The 17037-nt window shown below is 43.5% G+C and overlaps 1 protein-coding gene across 1 annotated transcript in view; it reads right to left on the reverse strand.

The window, feature by feature from the left end:
- Positions 1-11273, reverse strand: part of LOC139367930 (adenomatous polyposis coli protein 2-like) — a 43381-nt gene extending 32108 nt beyond the window's left edge. The window contains exon 1 of the mRNA XM_071106366.1: positions 11199-11273. The gene's annotated coding sequence lies outside the window, so the exon portion shown is untranslated. The remainder of the gene's footprint in view (positions 1-11198) is intronic.
- Positions 11274-17037: the final 5764 nt, after the last annotated feature.

A 17037-nucleotide genomic window follows, 5' to 3' on the forward strand; every position in this document is an offset into this window, starting at 1 on the left:
AAACATATAGTCAAATACAGGTGTTTAATGAATACTAATTCTTATACGTATGAAGCAGTATAAGGGACATTTTCCATCTTACAAGAAATGCTTCACCACAGCCCCATTTTCCAATAATGGAGGAACCCACTTCCATGGATTGAGCATGGGGTCAGACCAGCCCATACTGACAGAGATGGCTCTTTTGGGGTCAAAAGGCCAGGTAATATACTGTCATTCCAAAACACTTCAACTGACCCAAGTAGGAGGAGCATTTACAATTTCATCCAAAATAAAACCCAGAACATAAATTATTCAGATATTGTAAACGGGGGAAGAAGTTGTGCAATCTGATCAAATGCTTATTCTCTAATGGTAAAGTTATGTGAGGTGTCCAGACACAGATGATTTTCTTCTTTCAAAATGGTGACTGTCATGACAAGTGGACACATGCTAAGCTTACAGAAGGATTGTCTTCGCATGGGGAAATATCATAGAGCAGAGTGTTTTTTTTTGATTGAGCTAGCACATAGCTTACACAGCATCGTCAGCACATACAATAGCTAGCACAACACAGTTAGTTGGCCTTCTTAGCTAGAACATTGCTAACGTTACAGCTAATGCTAACAGCACAGATCTTTGCTAGCCTGGAACTGGCTGGCCATCCCAGTTTAGGGAATGGACTGTAAAAGCTAATCTGATTCTATCAGTTTGTCACAGCTGGGATTGACTATTCTGTACATGCTCACTAAGTGAAGAATCAATACGGTGTTATCATCAGAGTTGACTGGAATTCACTTGCCAAAAAGCCTCTCAGCGACAGCCTTTGACTCTGTGCACAAGTTCTTAAAAGACCCAGAACCAAAACGATCTATCTCTCTGGGGACACGTCCTTCAAAAGTGACCGCAACATTTTGTTTTCATCAATTACATGGATGTATTACATGTCAGATGTAAAGGGAGATATGCGCATGGTAAAAACCACTAAAGAAGATCGCATAATCTTAGTGACACGCCCTGGGCCTTTTGTTTATACAAGCCTACAACAAGAAGGGAAAGGCTTTTGCTAGCTATAGCTGTCTCTACAGATTCTAAAACCATACATGGGTCCCAATGACAGACATATGATCAAATCACATCAAATCACATCAGGGGAAATGCTTACTTACAAGCCCTTAACTTCTTATGGCTGGGGGCAGTATTGAGTAGCTTGGATGAATAAGGTGCCCAGAGGTGCCCAGAGTAAACTGCCTTCTACTCAGTCCCAGATGCTAAGATATGCATATTATTAGTATATTTGGATAGAAAACACTCTGAAGTTTCTAAAACTGTTTGAATGATGTCTGTGAGTATAACAGAACTCACATAGCAGGTAAAAACCTGATAAAAAAATCCAACCAGGAAGTGGGAAATCTGAGGTTTGTAGTTTTTCAACTCATTCCCTACTGAAGATACAGTGGGATATTGGTCATATTGCACTTCCTAAGGCTTCCACTAAATGTCAACAGCCTTTAGAACCTTGATTGATGCTTCTACTGTGAAGTGGGGGAGAATGAGAGGGGAATGAGTTAGAGGTCTGGCAGAGAGCCACAAGCATAGTCACGCGCACTCATGTGAGAGCGAGCTCTGTTCCATTACATTTCTACAGACAAAGGAATTCTCCAGTTGGAAAATTATTGAAGATTTATGTTAAAAACATCCTAAAGATTGATTCTATACTTTGTTTGACATGTTTCTACGACCTGTAATATAACTTTTTGGACTTTTCGTCCGTACTTTCCGCTGGACTGGATTTGGATTTGTTTACCAAACGCTCTAACAAAAGGAGGTATTTGGACATAAATTATGAACTTTATCGAACAAATCAAACATTTATTGTGGAATTGGTATTCCTGGGAGTGCATTCTGATGAAGATCATCAAAGGTAAGTGAATATTTAAATGCTATTTCTGACTTCTGACTTCTGTTGACTACACAACATGGCGGATATCTGTTTGGCTTGTTTTGGTCTCTGAGCGCTGTACTCAGATTATTGCATGGTTTGCTTTTTCGGTAAAGCTTATTTGAAATCTGACACAGCGGTTGCATTAAGGAGAAGTTTATCTAAAGTTCCATTTATAACACTTGTATTTTCATCAACATTTATGATGTGTATTTCTGTAAATTGATGTGGCTCTCTGCAAAATCACTGGATGTTTTTGGAACTACTGAACATAACGCGCCAATGTATACTGAGATTTTTTTTATATAAACATGAACTTTATCGAACAAAACATACATGTATTGTGTAACATGAAGTCCTATGAGTGTCATCTGATGAAGATCATCAAAGGTTAGTGATTAATTTCTCTATTTCTGCTTTTTGTGACTCCTCTCTTTGGCTGGAAAAATGGCTGTGTTTTTCTGTGAATAGGCACTCACCTAACATAATCGTTTGTGGTGCTTTCGCCATAAAGCCTATTTGAAATCGGACACTGTGGTGGGATTAACAAGAAGTGTATCTTTATAATTGTGTAAAATACTTGTATGTTTGAGGAATTTTAATTTATGAGATTTCTGTTGTTTGAATTTGGCGCCCTGCACTTTCACTGGCTGTTGTCATATCGATCCCGTTAGCGGGGTCTCAGCCCTCTTCACGACTGTCTTCGTGTGCTTGGACCATGTTAGTTTGTTGGTGATGCCAAGGAACTTGAAGCTCTCAACCTGCTCCACTACAGCCCCATCGATGTGAATGGGGGTGTGCTCGGTCCTCTTTTTCCTGTAGTCCACAATCATCTCCTATTGTCTTGATCATGTTGAGGGAAAGGTTGTTGTCCTTGCACCACACGGTCAAGTTTCTACCTTATAGGCTGTCTCATTGTTGTCAGACAACTTAATGATGGTGTTGGAGTCGTGCCTGGCCGCGCAGTCATGAGTGAACAGGGAGTACCGGACGGGACTGAGCACGCACCCCTGAGGGGCCCCCGTGTTGAGGATCAGCGTGGCGGATGTGTTGTTACCTACCCTTACCACCTGGGCGCGTGTCCGTCAGGAAGTCCAGGATTCAGTTGCAGAGGGAGGTGTTTAGTCTCAGGATCCTTAGCTTAGTGATGAGCTTTGAGGGCACTATTGTGTTGAACGCTGAGCTGTAGTCAATTAATAGCATTCTCACATAGGTATTCCTTTTGTCCAGGTGGGAAAGGGCAGTGTGGAGTACAATAGAGATTGCATCATCTGTGGATCTGTTGGGGTGGTATGCAAATTGGAGTGGGTCTAGAGTTTCTGGGATAATGGTGTTGATGTGAGCATTTCATGGCTACAGATGTTAGTGCTACGGGTCGGTAGTCATTTAGGCAGGTTACCTTAATGTTCTTGGGCACAGGGACTATGGTGGTCTGCTTGAAACATGTTGGTAATACAGACGCAGACAGGGGGAGGTTGAAAATTTGAGTGAAGACACTTGCCAGTTGGTCAGCGCATGCTTGGAGTACACATCCTGGTAATCCATCTGGCCCTTTTGAATGTTGACCTATTTAAAAGTCTTACTCACATCGGCTGCGGAGAGCATGATCTCACAGTAATTTCATGCATGTTTCAGTGTTACTTGCCTCGAAGCGAGCATAGAAGTTATTTAGCTCGTCTGGTAGGCTCGTGTCACTGGGCAGCTCTCGGCTGTGCTTCCCTTTGTAGTCTGTAATAGTTTGCAAGCCCTGCCACATCTGACATGCATCTGACATCCGTTGTAGTACGATTCAATCTTAGTCCTGTATTGACGCTTTGCCTGTTTGATGGTTCATCGGGGGCATAGCGGCATTTCTTATAAGCTTCCAGGTTAGAGTCGCGCTCCTTGAAAGTGGCAGCTCCACCCTTTAGCTCAGTGAAACGTTTGCCTGTAATCCATGGTTTCTGGTTGGGGTATGTACGTACAGTCACTAGATAGACCAACCCTATGGTATGTAACCTAAGGGGGTCTCCTAGCGACTACTTCAGTAAGGATGAGTCAAAAGAGGAGGTTAGCATTACACCATCAACCGATGAATTTACAATGGAAAGAGGTGGTAGGCTTCCATGGGTAGAAGGGATGACATTTCCTATAGTTTAGGTGACAGAGGTCAAAAATATCCCACTATAGACTCTATGGATAAGAGATCTTCCATTGCATTCTGAATGACGTACATTCATTGTGAGCAAGGCAAGCCTTTGTTCACATTGGCTAATTATGTCAATGACTTTGGCTTGGAGTTTAAAGGCACTGCCTCAGAGATTGTAACTGAAGCAGCGTCATAAGCAGCAACATTTCAGCGTCCATTACAGGAAAGAATGCGTTCAGTGAAAATGGAAGGAAGGCCCTTATTAACTGTAGGAGATTTGCGTTCCTTCCTACCAATGTTTGGGAATGTCAATTGCAGTAGGCTATATAGAGAGAAACTGGCAAACTGCTCAAATGTCTAGATGGTTGTTTTCTCAATTTAATAGACATGCATCTGAGCTGAGGTTCAGCAACCAACTCATGAAATATTAGGAAAATAGAAATGTATATGATTAGGTGATATACATTTGTAATCTGAAAACATTGCTGAACTTGGATATTCTCTTGAGAGTGTCAAGAAATACACATCATCCTTAGGAAAAACGAATATATCATAGCTACTGTACTGTAACAAATGCCTCCCTCAAGAACCATGTCTTACAAAGAAATATATAATACCAATTCTTCATACTGATTCTCTGGGTTTGGTTGACCATGCCATTAGACACTCATAAAGTGCTATATCCTACATTTCCTTCAAATATGATGCTAAATGCTTTGGACCAGTCAGTAAAATGATGGGAGACTAGCCAATTAATGGTGTCATGACATTGGCCTGTTGGGGAGGTTTATGACCCCCATAAATACATTTCCCATTTTTCCTCTCTCTACTCTACCAATGTGACTATTGAAAATCCCTTTGTTAACATAGAGAGTCTGGGAACATCAAAAGGTGGGAAACGGAACCCAATTTCGGTAATCCAACCAGTTGAAAATATGCGTTGGTACTTAATGAACATGATGTCAGATCAGTTGGCGTCTGAGACATTATTACTGATGATAGGACAACATAAACTATATCTTGGAAAGTCTACACATTCTAGTTATCAGATTCACATGGAATTGTTGTTCAATCTAAATGTTTAAAAATGAAACTATTTGTGAAAAGATTAAATGTAATTTTAGCTTCTTAAATTAGAGAAAGTTTTGTCATAGAGAAACTCTGCTCACTCAGAGGCCCCGTCCAAGTGAACAGACTTTGGTTGTAAACTATGAAACGCCCCTTCTTTCACCACTATATAAACCCGTTGACGAAAATTCAACTTCCTGTTCCAAGGACGTCAGGACTTGCGGTCTCCGTATTAAAAAGGACAAGGTCACCTACAGAACTAAGCCAACCTCAGCGTGAGCTCTGGTTGAACGACAAGAACCTAACAAAATTAGCATCGAATTTCAACGTGAAGATGACAATCCACACGCAGAAAGGATGAATTTCGACTATACCAGCCAGAATATAGCATGAGCTTAAAGTATGGCAACTTGGTATGAACTTTGAACTCTTATTCACTAAAGAAGTGATACCTCCTAAACTGTTGCGTTAGTGCAGCAACTATAGACGTGGGCTAGGAGAGGAAGGACAGAGTATCCATTCTACCACGCACCAATTCACCACTAGACATTCTTCAGAGGACCAGAGATCCATGCTGGACCACCCCGCCTTCTATCTACGACCATTCTACCGAAGCGCAGCTCAGAGTAAATATTTATTGCATTTTCCTTTTTCAAATGGGCGGTTATTTAGACTGCATAAGATACTTCATTTACGATAGCATAGCTGCCTACGGCCAAATAGAGACACAAAACCTTTTTACTCCTCAGTCTTCCCGCTCTTTCACTCAAACCCAACCCCCTTTCTTTGTGTAACCAGCCGTCATATCTGTTCCGTCTGCTAGGGATGTTTTCCTTTATGACATAATTTGTAATCAATGTATGATACATTCTGTGTATATGTAATTCTGTGTGATTATTTAGGTATTTAGTAAATAAATAATTAAACCAAATTTTGTATAACTGATTCAACTTCTTAGCCAGGGTTCGTGAAGATTACTATGTCTTTAAGAGTTTATTCAGAAGATAACAGCTCTATAAACATTATTTTGTGGTGCCCCGACTTTCGAGTTAATATCACTTAATCCGGCATAGCCAAAGAAATTACAATGGTCTCTTGGTGAGAAACTAACCTAATTGATTCATCAACCTTGTTGAATCTTAATTCCAGACTTCTTGTTGTCCTTACAAAGAATAAACAGTCCACCTCTTTCCAACCACATCAGGGTTCAGTTGTTTACCTTCACAAAATCTGGCGTGTCAGTTACACTATACAGTGCCTTCAGGAAGTATTCAGACCCCTTGACTTTTTCCACATTTTGCTATGTTACAGCCTTATTCTAAAAATGATTAAATTGTTTTTCCACCTCATAAATCTACACACAAAACCCTATAATGACAAAGCAAAAACAGGTTTTTAGACATTTTTGCAAATTTAATACAAATAAAAAATGGAAATATCACATAAGTATTCAAACCCTTTACTCAGTACTTTTTTGAAGAAAATTTGGCAGTGATTACAGCCTCGAGTCTTCTTGGATATGACGTACAAGCTTGGCACACCTGTAATTGGGGAGTTTCTCCCATTCTTCTCTGCATATCCTCTCAAGCTATGTCAGGTTGGATGGGGAGCATTGCTGCACAGCTATTTTCAGGTCTCTCCAGAGATATTCGATCAGGTTCAAGCCCGGGCTCTGTTTGGGTCACTCAAGGACATTCAGAAGCCACTCCTGCATTGTCTTGGCTGTCTGCGTAGGATTGTTGACTGGGGCGAAGGTGAATCTTCGCACCCCCAGTCTGAGGTCCTGAGCGCTCTGGAGGAGGTTTTCATCAAGGATCTCTCTCTGTACTTTGCTCCATTCATTTCTTCCTCAATCCTGCTTAGTCTCGCAGTCCCTGCTGCTGAAAAACATACCCACTGCATGATGCTGCCACCACCATGCTTCACCGTAGGGATAGTGCCAGGTTTCCTCTAGACGTGATGCTTGGCATTCAGGCCAGAGTTCAATCTTGGTTTCATCAGACCAGAGAATCTTGTTTCACATGGTCTGAAAGTCTTTAGGTGCCTTTTGGTGAACTCCAAGCGAGCTGTCGTGCCTTTTACTGAGGAGTGGCTTCCGTCTGATTGGTGGAGTGCTGCAGAGATGGTTGTCTCTCTGGAAGGTTCTCCCATCTCCACAGAGGAACTCTGGAGCTCTGTCAGTGTGACCATCGGGTTCTTTGTCACCTCCCTGACCAAGGCCCTTCTTCCCAGATTGTTCAATTAGGCCGGGTGGCCAGCTCTAGGGAGAGTCTTGGTGGTTCCCAACTTCTTACATTTAAGAGTGATCGAGGCCACTGTGTTCTTGGGGACCTTCAATGCTGCAAAAAAATGTGGTACCCTTCCCCAGATCTGTGCCTCGACACAATCCTGTCTTGGAGCTCTACGGACAATTTCTTCGACCTCATGGCTTGGTTTTTGCTCTGACATGGACTATCAACCTTATATAGACAGGTGTGTGCTTTTCCAAATCATGTCCAATCAATTGAAATTAGCACAGGTGCTCCCATCAAGTTGTAGAAACATCTCCTGGATGATCAATGGAAACAGGATGCACCTGAGTTCAATTTTGAGTCTCATAGCAAAGGGTTTTTCTATTTTTAATAGATTTACAAAAACATTTAAAAACCTGTTTTTGCTTTGTCATTATGGGTTATTGTGTGTAGATTGATGAGGAAAGAAAATTATTTAATCAATTTTAGAATAAGGCCGTAACGTAACAAAATGTGGAAAAGGCCAAGGGGTCTGAATACTTTCCGAAGGCAATGTATATACAAAAGTATGTGGACACCCCTCCAAATGAGTGGATTAGGCTATTTCAGCCATACCCATTGCTGTCAGGTATATAAAATCGAGCACACAGCCATGCAATCTTCATTGACAAACATTGGTAGTAGAATGCCCTTACTGAAGAGCTCAGTGACTTTCAATGTGGCCCCGTCATAGGATGCTACCTTTCCAAGTCAGTTCGTCAAATTTCTGCCCTGCTCAACTAATGCTCAGCCACGAAGTGGTAGGCCATACAAGCTCACAAAAAGGGACCGCCGAGTGACCTTTTCTCGGTTGCAACACTCGGTTGCAACACTGCCTCCGGAAGCAACGTCAGCACAAAAACTGTTCATTGGGAGCTTAATGAAATGGGTTCCCATGGCCGAGCAGCCGCACACAAGCCTAAGATCACCATGCGCAATGCCAAACATTGGCTGGAGTGGTGTAAAGCTCACATCCATTGGACTCTGAAGCATTGGAAACACGGTCTCTGGAGTAATGAATCACGCTTCATCATCTGGCAGTCCGACAGACAAATCTGGGTTTAGTGGATGCCAGGAAAACACGACCTGCTCCAATGCACAGTGCTAATGTCACGTTCTGACCATAGTTCTGTTATTTTATTATTTGTTTTAGTATGGTCAGGGCGTGAGTTGGGGTGGGCAGTCTATGTTTGTTTTCCTATGTTGGTTTTTGTGTTCAGCCTAGTATGGTTCTCAATCAGAGGCAGGTGTCGTTAATTGTCTCTGATTGAGAATAATACTTAGGTAGCCTGGGTTTCACTGTTGGTTTGTGGGTGTTTGTTTCCGTGTGAGTGTTTGTCGCCACACGGTGCTGTTTCGGTTTTGTATATTTTCACGTCCTCGTTTATTGTTTTTGTTCGAGTGTTTATTTGTCTTTATTAATAAAAAACATTATGGACACTTACCACGCTGCACCTTGGTCCTCCTCTCCTTCACCAGAAGAAACCCGTTACAGCTAACTGTAAAGTTTGGTGGAGGAGGAATAATGGTCAGGGGCTGTTTTTCATGGTTCAGGCTAGGCCCCTTAATTCCAGTGAAGAGAAATCTTAACGCTACAGCACACAGTGACATTCTAGACGATTCTGTGCTTCCAACTTTGTGGCAACAGTTTGGGGAAGGCCCTTTTCTCTTTCAGCATGGCAATGCCCCAGTGCACAAAGCAACGTCCATACAGAAATGGTTTGTCGAGATCGGTGTGGAAGAACTTGACTGGCCTGCATAGAGCCCTGACGTCAACCCCATCAAACTCCTTTGGGATGAAATGGAATGCCGACTGCGAGCCAGGCCTAATCGCTCAACATCAGTGTCTGACCTCACTAATGCTCTTGTGGCTGAATGGAAGCAAGTCCAACATCTAGTAGGAAGCCTTCCCAGAAGAGTGGAGGCTGCTATAGCAGCAAAGGGGGAGGGAAAAACTCCATATTAATGCTCATAATGGTGGAATGAGACGAGCAAGTGGTCATGTAGTGTAGTAGCCCATCCCTTCCCTAAATAATCATCACACTATATAACATTATGTAAGCGCCTTCCATGTTGAGGACTTTTAAAGCCTGGCGATGCTTAGTTTCCAGGCCTAAAGGGGCTATGAATCGATGGTCTGTTTAACCTGGCAGTTCTCTCGGTGGTCAAGTTCAGTTCCATTGGGCAGTTTTGTCCAGACAGTGTCCAGACAGCTCAGAACATCATGGCATACAGTTTCGCCGCTAGTTAACCAACTGCAGTGCGGAAGTGAAAACTGAGAAAATAGCATTGGATTCCTGGATGTTGTTGTGAATGTTTGATATGAGACATATGTAACCGGTCTGAAATGGCTGGCTAGTTAGCGGTGCACACTAGTGGCATTTCAATCGGTGACGTCACTCACTCTGAGACCTTGAAGTAGTTGTTTCCCTTGCTTTTGTGGAGCGATAGGTAACAACCCTTCATGGGAGGCAGTTGTTGATATGTGCAGAGGGTCCCTGGTTCAAGCCCGGGTTGGGGCAAGGACAGGGACGGAAGCAATACTGTTACACATACACAGATGGCAACATAACTAATAGGGCACAGCCACACCCTAGTTGTATGATAGAAGCCACTCACAGGATAATCAAAGCCATGGCCACAGTGGGTGGCCAGTCCCTAAGAGACTCATTAGAGTAGGATCTGTACTGATTACCATTGCGTGTCTACAGTGAGAGCAATGATTTAAAAAATAGGTATTAAAATGTCTTCTCTACTTCTGGGTTTACACATTATTATTCATGTAGTATTGTGCTGTATGTGGCTACTAATTTCCTTTGCATACCATATCTATTTTTCTAATGAGGTGTGATGTAATTTTACACAAATGTCACAAAAATTATATTTTACACTGATGAAGTTCCGGTGATTGATTCAAACTGACAAAAACAACCTAATTGTATTAACTTTTTGTGTGTGCATGCATTCTAATGTAAATTCGATACATTTTGTAAGCCACAGGCTACAAAATCTGGACAGACACACACGCAGACTCCTGCGCATCAGCCAGTATAGCTCTAAATGTCTATCCACCATTCTCAATAATCAAGTGTAGGCCTTATATCTCTGGAATTTACCATATAGGCCTAATAAAAATGTAACTGCTTAAAACAGCATGCATTGTTGTTAAACATTATGCATATCCATTTGGCCGTACATTGCTCAGCCAAACAACTTAATAAAAACAACTGCAAATAGGAGTCCATCAATCACACAACAGCGATGGTCTACTGTTTTCTTCCATTGGCGACGTCAAATAGGCCACTACGTAGCTATGAAAATACACGAATCGATTTAAATGCAAAATATGTCCATAATTTTTTGACGTCGAGTGGAGAGATGATCAGTTAGAGAAATAGCCTGCACATGTACCGTTTCGAAACCATCACATTAGGTCACCTGGACAAGCCCACCTATTTCAATCGACCTTGCAATACATTTTCAGTAACAGCCTATACATTGGACAATCTCGGCTACAAATACATTTTTGCAGTGATGATTGAACATAAAATGCATTCAAGGCTAAAAGCGTCATGTGTATCTTGAAAAAAAACCCACTTCCATGCATCCGCCTGTTTAACATTCTATTCGCATCAGGACTATTCTCCCTCTGCTCAGCTCGCAACGTAACCAACCCGACCTCCATTTTCATGCAGCATCGTAAGAAACCGATAAAACAAACAATTCGTAGCTTTTAAATCTACGTTTGATGATGCATTCGTTGCTGGCATGTAAAATAATTATAAGACATACAATTGTGCTTTATTCTTACCTCATTTCCCGAGCTGTGTTGATTTCAATAGGGTGTGGAATGAGACCTCGGGATTCTGTGGGAGTGATACTGAATTCGCCACTAGCAGATGCGTGTTACTGTTGTGATGCTAGTCTGTCACCCACCACAACCTCTCTCCCTCTCTCTCGCGCTCTCTCTCGCTGTCTCTCAATTTCACTAAAAACGCTATTTATTTTTCTTGGTAGGCAATTTTGAATATAGAAAATATTATAATGTGCTTCATACGTTCGGCGTAAAGACTGGTTAGCAAAATCTAAGCCTAAACGTTTAACTTGAACTTTAAACGTGTATATGGAAGTGCGGGAAAGCACACAGATGTCAGATTTGGTTCCCACCTATAATGTGTGCATCTGTGAATCATAATACTGTGCACATTTTGGTCGTATCAAGGCTTAGTTTTGACATGTTCTGCTCAAAGCTTGCCAGGGGTTGCTGTCCATGGTGCTGAACAGGTGAATGGCGCCGCTGCCTTGCCAGGGGTTGCTGTTCATGGTGCTGAACAGGTGAATGGCGCCGCTGCCTTGCCAGGGGTTGCTGTCCATGGTGCTGAATAGGTGAATGGTGCTGCTGCCTTGACAGAGGTTCCTGACCAGGGCAGTGGGGTGCTGAACGGACAGATCCCCTGAGTGCTTTGCCTATCCAGGTATTATTTAGTTATTAAGTCACCTGACCCAACTCGTTGATAAATAATGAAGAAAGGCACATGACCCCGTTCATAATTGGTCATTGTTTTGGAGGTGGGCGTTGCCTCTTATTCTTGTAATGTCTCAATTTACCACTGGAGGGAGACAACAGCTAATCTTTAGTGTCAGCTGCACCAAGAAAGGCTGTCTGGGAAAATTTACAGACAGTGGCGCCATCCCCCTCACTTCAGCGATGTTTTCTCAGTATATCGCAGTCAATGGGAAAATATGAGTGTCACAGGGTTAACGTTTTTCTTGTTCATCTCATGTTTGTCTCTCTCTCTCTCTCTCCACCTTTTTATTCCCACTCCTTTTCTTCTCTCTCCTCCCCCTTCTTTCACCCCGCCCCCACCTTCTCTGTCTCTCTCTCCCCTCTCTCCCCTCCCTCACTCTCCCCTTTTCTCTCTCTCCCTCCTCCTTCCATTCTCTCTCCTTCCTCTCTCTCCCATCCCTCCTTCACCCTCTCCCTCTCTCTCTCCCCTTCCCTCAATCTCCCCTTTCTCTCTCCCTCCTCCCCTCCATTCTCTCTCCCTCCTTCTTTCCCTGCCTCCCCCTCCTCTCGTCTCTCTCTCCCTCTCCATCGTATCTCGCCCTCCTCTCTCCTACCTCTGTCTGTCTGTTGACTGACTCTCTCTCTCCCCTCCCTCCTCTTTCTCCCCCTCCCTCCCTCCCTCCCTGTCTAATTTATTTATTTATTTATTTCACCTTTATTTAACCAGGTAGGCAAGTTGAGAACAAGTTCTCATTTACAATTGCGACCTGGCCAAGATAAAGCAAAGCAGTTCGACACATACAACGACACAGAGTTACACATGGAGTAAAACAAACATACAGTCAATAATACAGTATAAACAAGTCTATATACAATGTGAGCAAATGAGGTGAGATAAGGGAGGTAAAGGCAAAAAGGCCATGGTGGCAAAGTAGATACAATATAGCAAGTAAAACACTGGAATGGTAGATTTGCAATGGGAGAATGTGCAAAGTAGAAATAAAAATAATGGGGGTGCAAAGGAGCAAAATAAATAAATAAATTAAATACAGTAGGGAAAGAGGTAGTTGTTTGGGCTAAATTATAGGTGGGCTATGTACAGGTGCAGTAATCTGTGAGCTGCTCTGACAGTTGGTGCTTAAAGCTAGTGAGGGAGATAAGTGTTTCCAGTTTCAGAGATTTTTGTAGTTCGTTCCAGTCATTGGCAGCAGAGAACTGGAAGGAGAGGCGGCCAAAGAAAGAATTGGTTTTGGGGGTGACTAGAGAGATATACCTGCTGGAGCGTGTGCTACAGGTGGGAGATGCAATGGTGACCAGCGAGCTGAGATAAGGGGGGACTTTACCTAGCAGGGTCTTGTAGATGACATGGAGCCAGTGGGTTTGGCGACGAGTATGAAGCGAGGGCCAGCCAACGAGAGCGTACAGGTCGCAATGGTGGGTAGTATATGGGGCTTTGGTGACAAAACGGATTGCACTGTGATAGACTGCATCCAATTTGTTGAGTAGGGTATTGGAGGCTATTTTGTAAATGACATCGCCAAAGTCGAGGATTGGTAGGATGGTCAGTTTTACAAGGGTATGTTTGGCAGCATGAGTGAAGGATGCTTTGTTGCGAAATAGGAAGCCAATTCTAGATTTAACTTTGGATTGGAGATGTTTGATATGGGTCTGGAAGGAGAGTTTACAGTCTAACCAGACACCTAAGTATTTGTAGTTGTCCACGTATTCTAAGTCGGAGCCGTCCAGAGTAGTAATGTTGGACCGGCAGGTAGGTACAGGTAGCGATCGGTTGAAGAGCATGCATTTAGTTTTACTTGTATTTAAGAGCAATTGGAGGCCACGGAAGGAGAGTTGTATGGCATTGAAGCTTGCCTGGAGGGTTGTTAACACAGTGTCCAAAGAAGGGCCAGAAGTATACAGAATGGTGTCGTCTGCGTAGAGGTGGATCAGAGACTCACCAGCAGCAAGAGCGACCTCATTGATGTATACAGAGAAGAGAGTCGGTCCAAGAATTGAACCCTGTGGCACCCCCATAGAGACTGCCAGAGGTCCGGACAGCAGACCCTCCGATTTGACACACTGAACTCTATCAGAGAAGTAGTTGGTGAACCAGGCGAGGCAATCATTTGAGAAACCAAGGCTGTCGAGTCTGCCGATGAGGATGTGGTGATTGACAGAGTCGAAAGCCTTGGCCAGATCAATGAATACGGCTGCACAGTAATGTTTCTTATCGATGGCAGTTGAGATATCATTTAGGACCTTGAGCGTGGCTGAGGTGCACCCATGACCAGCTCTGAAACCAGATTGCATAGCAGAGAAGGTATGGTGAGATTCGAAATGGTCGGTAATCTGTTTGTTGACTTGGCTTTCGAAGACCTTAGAAAGGCATGGTAGGATAGATATAGGTCTGTAGCAGTTTGGGTCAAGAGTGTCACCCCCTTTGAAGAGGGGGATGACCGCAGCTGCTTTCCAATCTTTGGGAATCTCAGACGACACGAAAGAGAGGTTGAACAGGCTAGTAATAGGGGTGGCAACAATTTTGGCAGATCATTTTAGAAAGAAAGGGTCCAGATTGTCAAGCCCGGCTGATTTGTAGGGGTCCAGATTTTTCAGCTCATTCAGAACATCAGCTGAGCAGATTTGGGAGAAGGAGAAATGGTGGAGGCTTGGGCGAGTTGTTGTGGGGGGTGCAGTGCTGTTGACCGGGGTAGGAGTAGCCAGGTGGAAAGCATGGCCAGCCGTAGAAAAATGCTTATTGAAATTCTCAATTATGGTGGATTTATCAGTGGTGACAGTGTTTCCTATCTTCAGTGCAGTGGGCAGCTGGGAGGAGGGGTTCTTATTCACCATGGACTTTACAGTGTCCCAGAACTTTTTTGAGTTAGTGTTGCAGGAAGCAAATTTCTGCTTGAAAAAGCTAGCCTTGGCTTTTCTAACTGCCTGTGTATAATGGTTTCTAGCTTCCCTGAACAGCTGCATATCACGGGGGCTGTTCGATGGTAATGCAGAACGCCATAGGATGTTTTTTTGTTGGTTAAGGGCAGTCAGGTCTGGGGAGAACCAAGGGCTATATATATTCCTGGTTCTAAATTTCTTGAATGGGGCATGTTTATTTAAGATGGTTAGGATGGCATTTAAAAAAAATATCCAGGCATCCTCTACTGACGGGATGAGATCAATATCCTTCCAGGATACCCCGGCCAGGTCGATTAGAAAGGCCTGCTCGCTGAAGTGTTTCAGGGAGCGTTTTACAGTGATGAGTGGAGGTTGTTTGACCGCTGACCCATTACGGATGCAGGCAATGAGGCAGTGATCGCTGAGATCTTAGAGATCCGGACCTCTAATGACTCCCTCTCTCCTCCCGCTCTCTGTGGGACCAAGTTTTCACTGTGAAGAGTTCATTTCACATGGTCAGATGCTGGATTGCGTTCATCGGAAGCGATCCCATGCGTGATTCCATCTGCCGATGTCACTCAAAAGCACATTAATTCTAGGTCAGTGAGGCCTACCTTTCTGCCATTTAGTGGGGGAGGGGCAAATTAATCGTCCATTGTATTGTTAGAGTTGAGGCCTGAAGCCTAGCTTCATTTCCACTCCCACCAATAGAGAGAGAAAGAGAGAGAGAGAGCGAGCGAGAGACAGCGAGAGAGAGAGAGAGAGAGAGAGAGAAACCTGGGAGCTGTTCCTTCTGCACCATGCCACTCTGGAGCCACTATGCTATTTAACAGGCAGCAAACGGCATCCACTCACTGACACCAATTATGTGGCAGCCTAAAGCACCGCATGTTGGGCTACACTACATTAAACTGACTGACTTAAAGAACCCCATCTAATCAAAGATAATCATACACTAGATACACAAAAGTATGTGGACACCCCTTCAAATTAGTGGATATTGCTATTTCAGCCACACCTGTTGCTGACAGGTGTACAAAATCGAGCACACAGCCATGCATTCTCCATAGGAAACATTGGCAGTAGAATGGCCTTACTGAAGAGCTCAGTGATTTTCAATGTGGCACCGTCATAGGATACCACCTTTTCAACAAGTCCGTTTGTCAAATTTCTGCCCTGCTAGAGCTTCTTCTGTTTCTGCCCTGGCGGCTCCTTCTGTTTTGAAGTGGAAACACAAGCTCACAGAATGTGACCACCGAGTGCTGAAGCGAGTAGTGCCTAAAAATAATCTCTCCTCAGTTTCAATACTCAATACTGAGTTTCAAACTGCTTCTGGAAGCAACCTCAGAACAAGAACTGTTTGTCAGGAGCTTCGTGGAATGGTTTGTAATGGAAATTGTCTCTGTGTGTATCAGATCGTATGTTTAGCACAATGCTGTTTTGTAATAACCTGCCTTGGTAGGGTTCATGTGAGTGACAGATTGACTGCACAAAGAAGTAAACCACACTATCACTAATAAGCAATTTGGCAGTATTTGTAAAACATTATCTTGGGACTAGAAAAGTTATAAAATGTCTCAGTTTCAAGGTTATATGACTTGTTTGTGTAGCAGTATAAAGGGACTGAAAGGGAACGCCCCTTTTCAGAGTTTCATCAGTCTTGTATTGAGTTTGTGAACCTCTCTGTGCGTTAATAAACATTACTTAATTTAGTTTGACTTTGAGTCCTTAGTGGTGAATTTCCACAACAGGGTTTCCATGACCGAGCAGCCGCACACAAGCCTAAGATCACCATGCGCAATGCCAAGCGTCGGCTGGAGTGGTGTAAAGGTCATCACCATTGGACTCTGGGTTTGGCGGATGCCAGGAGAACGCTACGTGCCCCAATGCATAGTGCCAACTGTAAGGTTTGGTGGAGGAGGAATAATGGTCTGGGTGTAACGGTTTTCTTCCGTTGAACCATATCAGGCCAAACAACAAACCCAACATTGAAACACAAACATAGAATGCCCACTCAGCTCACGTCCTGACCAACACTAAAACAAAGAAAACACAAAAGAACTATGGTCAGAAAGTGACAGTACCCCCCCCCCCCCCCCCCCCCCCAAGGTGCGGACTCCGGCCGCAAAACCTGAACCTATAGGGGAGGGTCTGGGTGGGCATATGTCCGCGGTGGCGGCTCCGGTGCAGGACGTGGACCCCACTCCACCATAGTCTTTGTCCGCTTTAGTGTCCTGAGTGTACTGAG

The sequence above is a fragment of the Oncorhynchus clarkii genome, chromosome 1 (assembly GCF_045791955.1).
Source record: "Oncorhynchus clarkii lewisi isolate Uvic-CL-2024 chromosome 1, UVic_Ocla_1.0, whole genome shotgun sequence".
NCBI classification, from domain to species: Eukaryota; Metazoa; Chordata; class Actinopteri; order Salmoniformes; family Salmonidae; genus Oncorhynchus; species Oncorhynchus clarkii.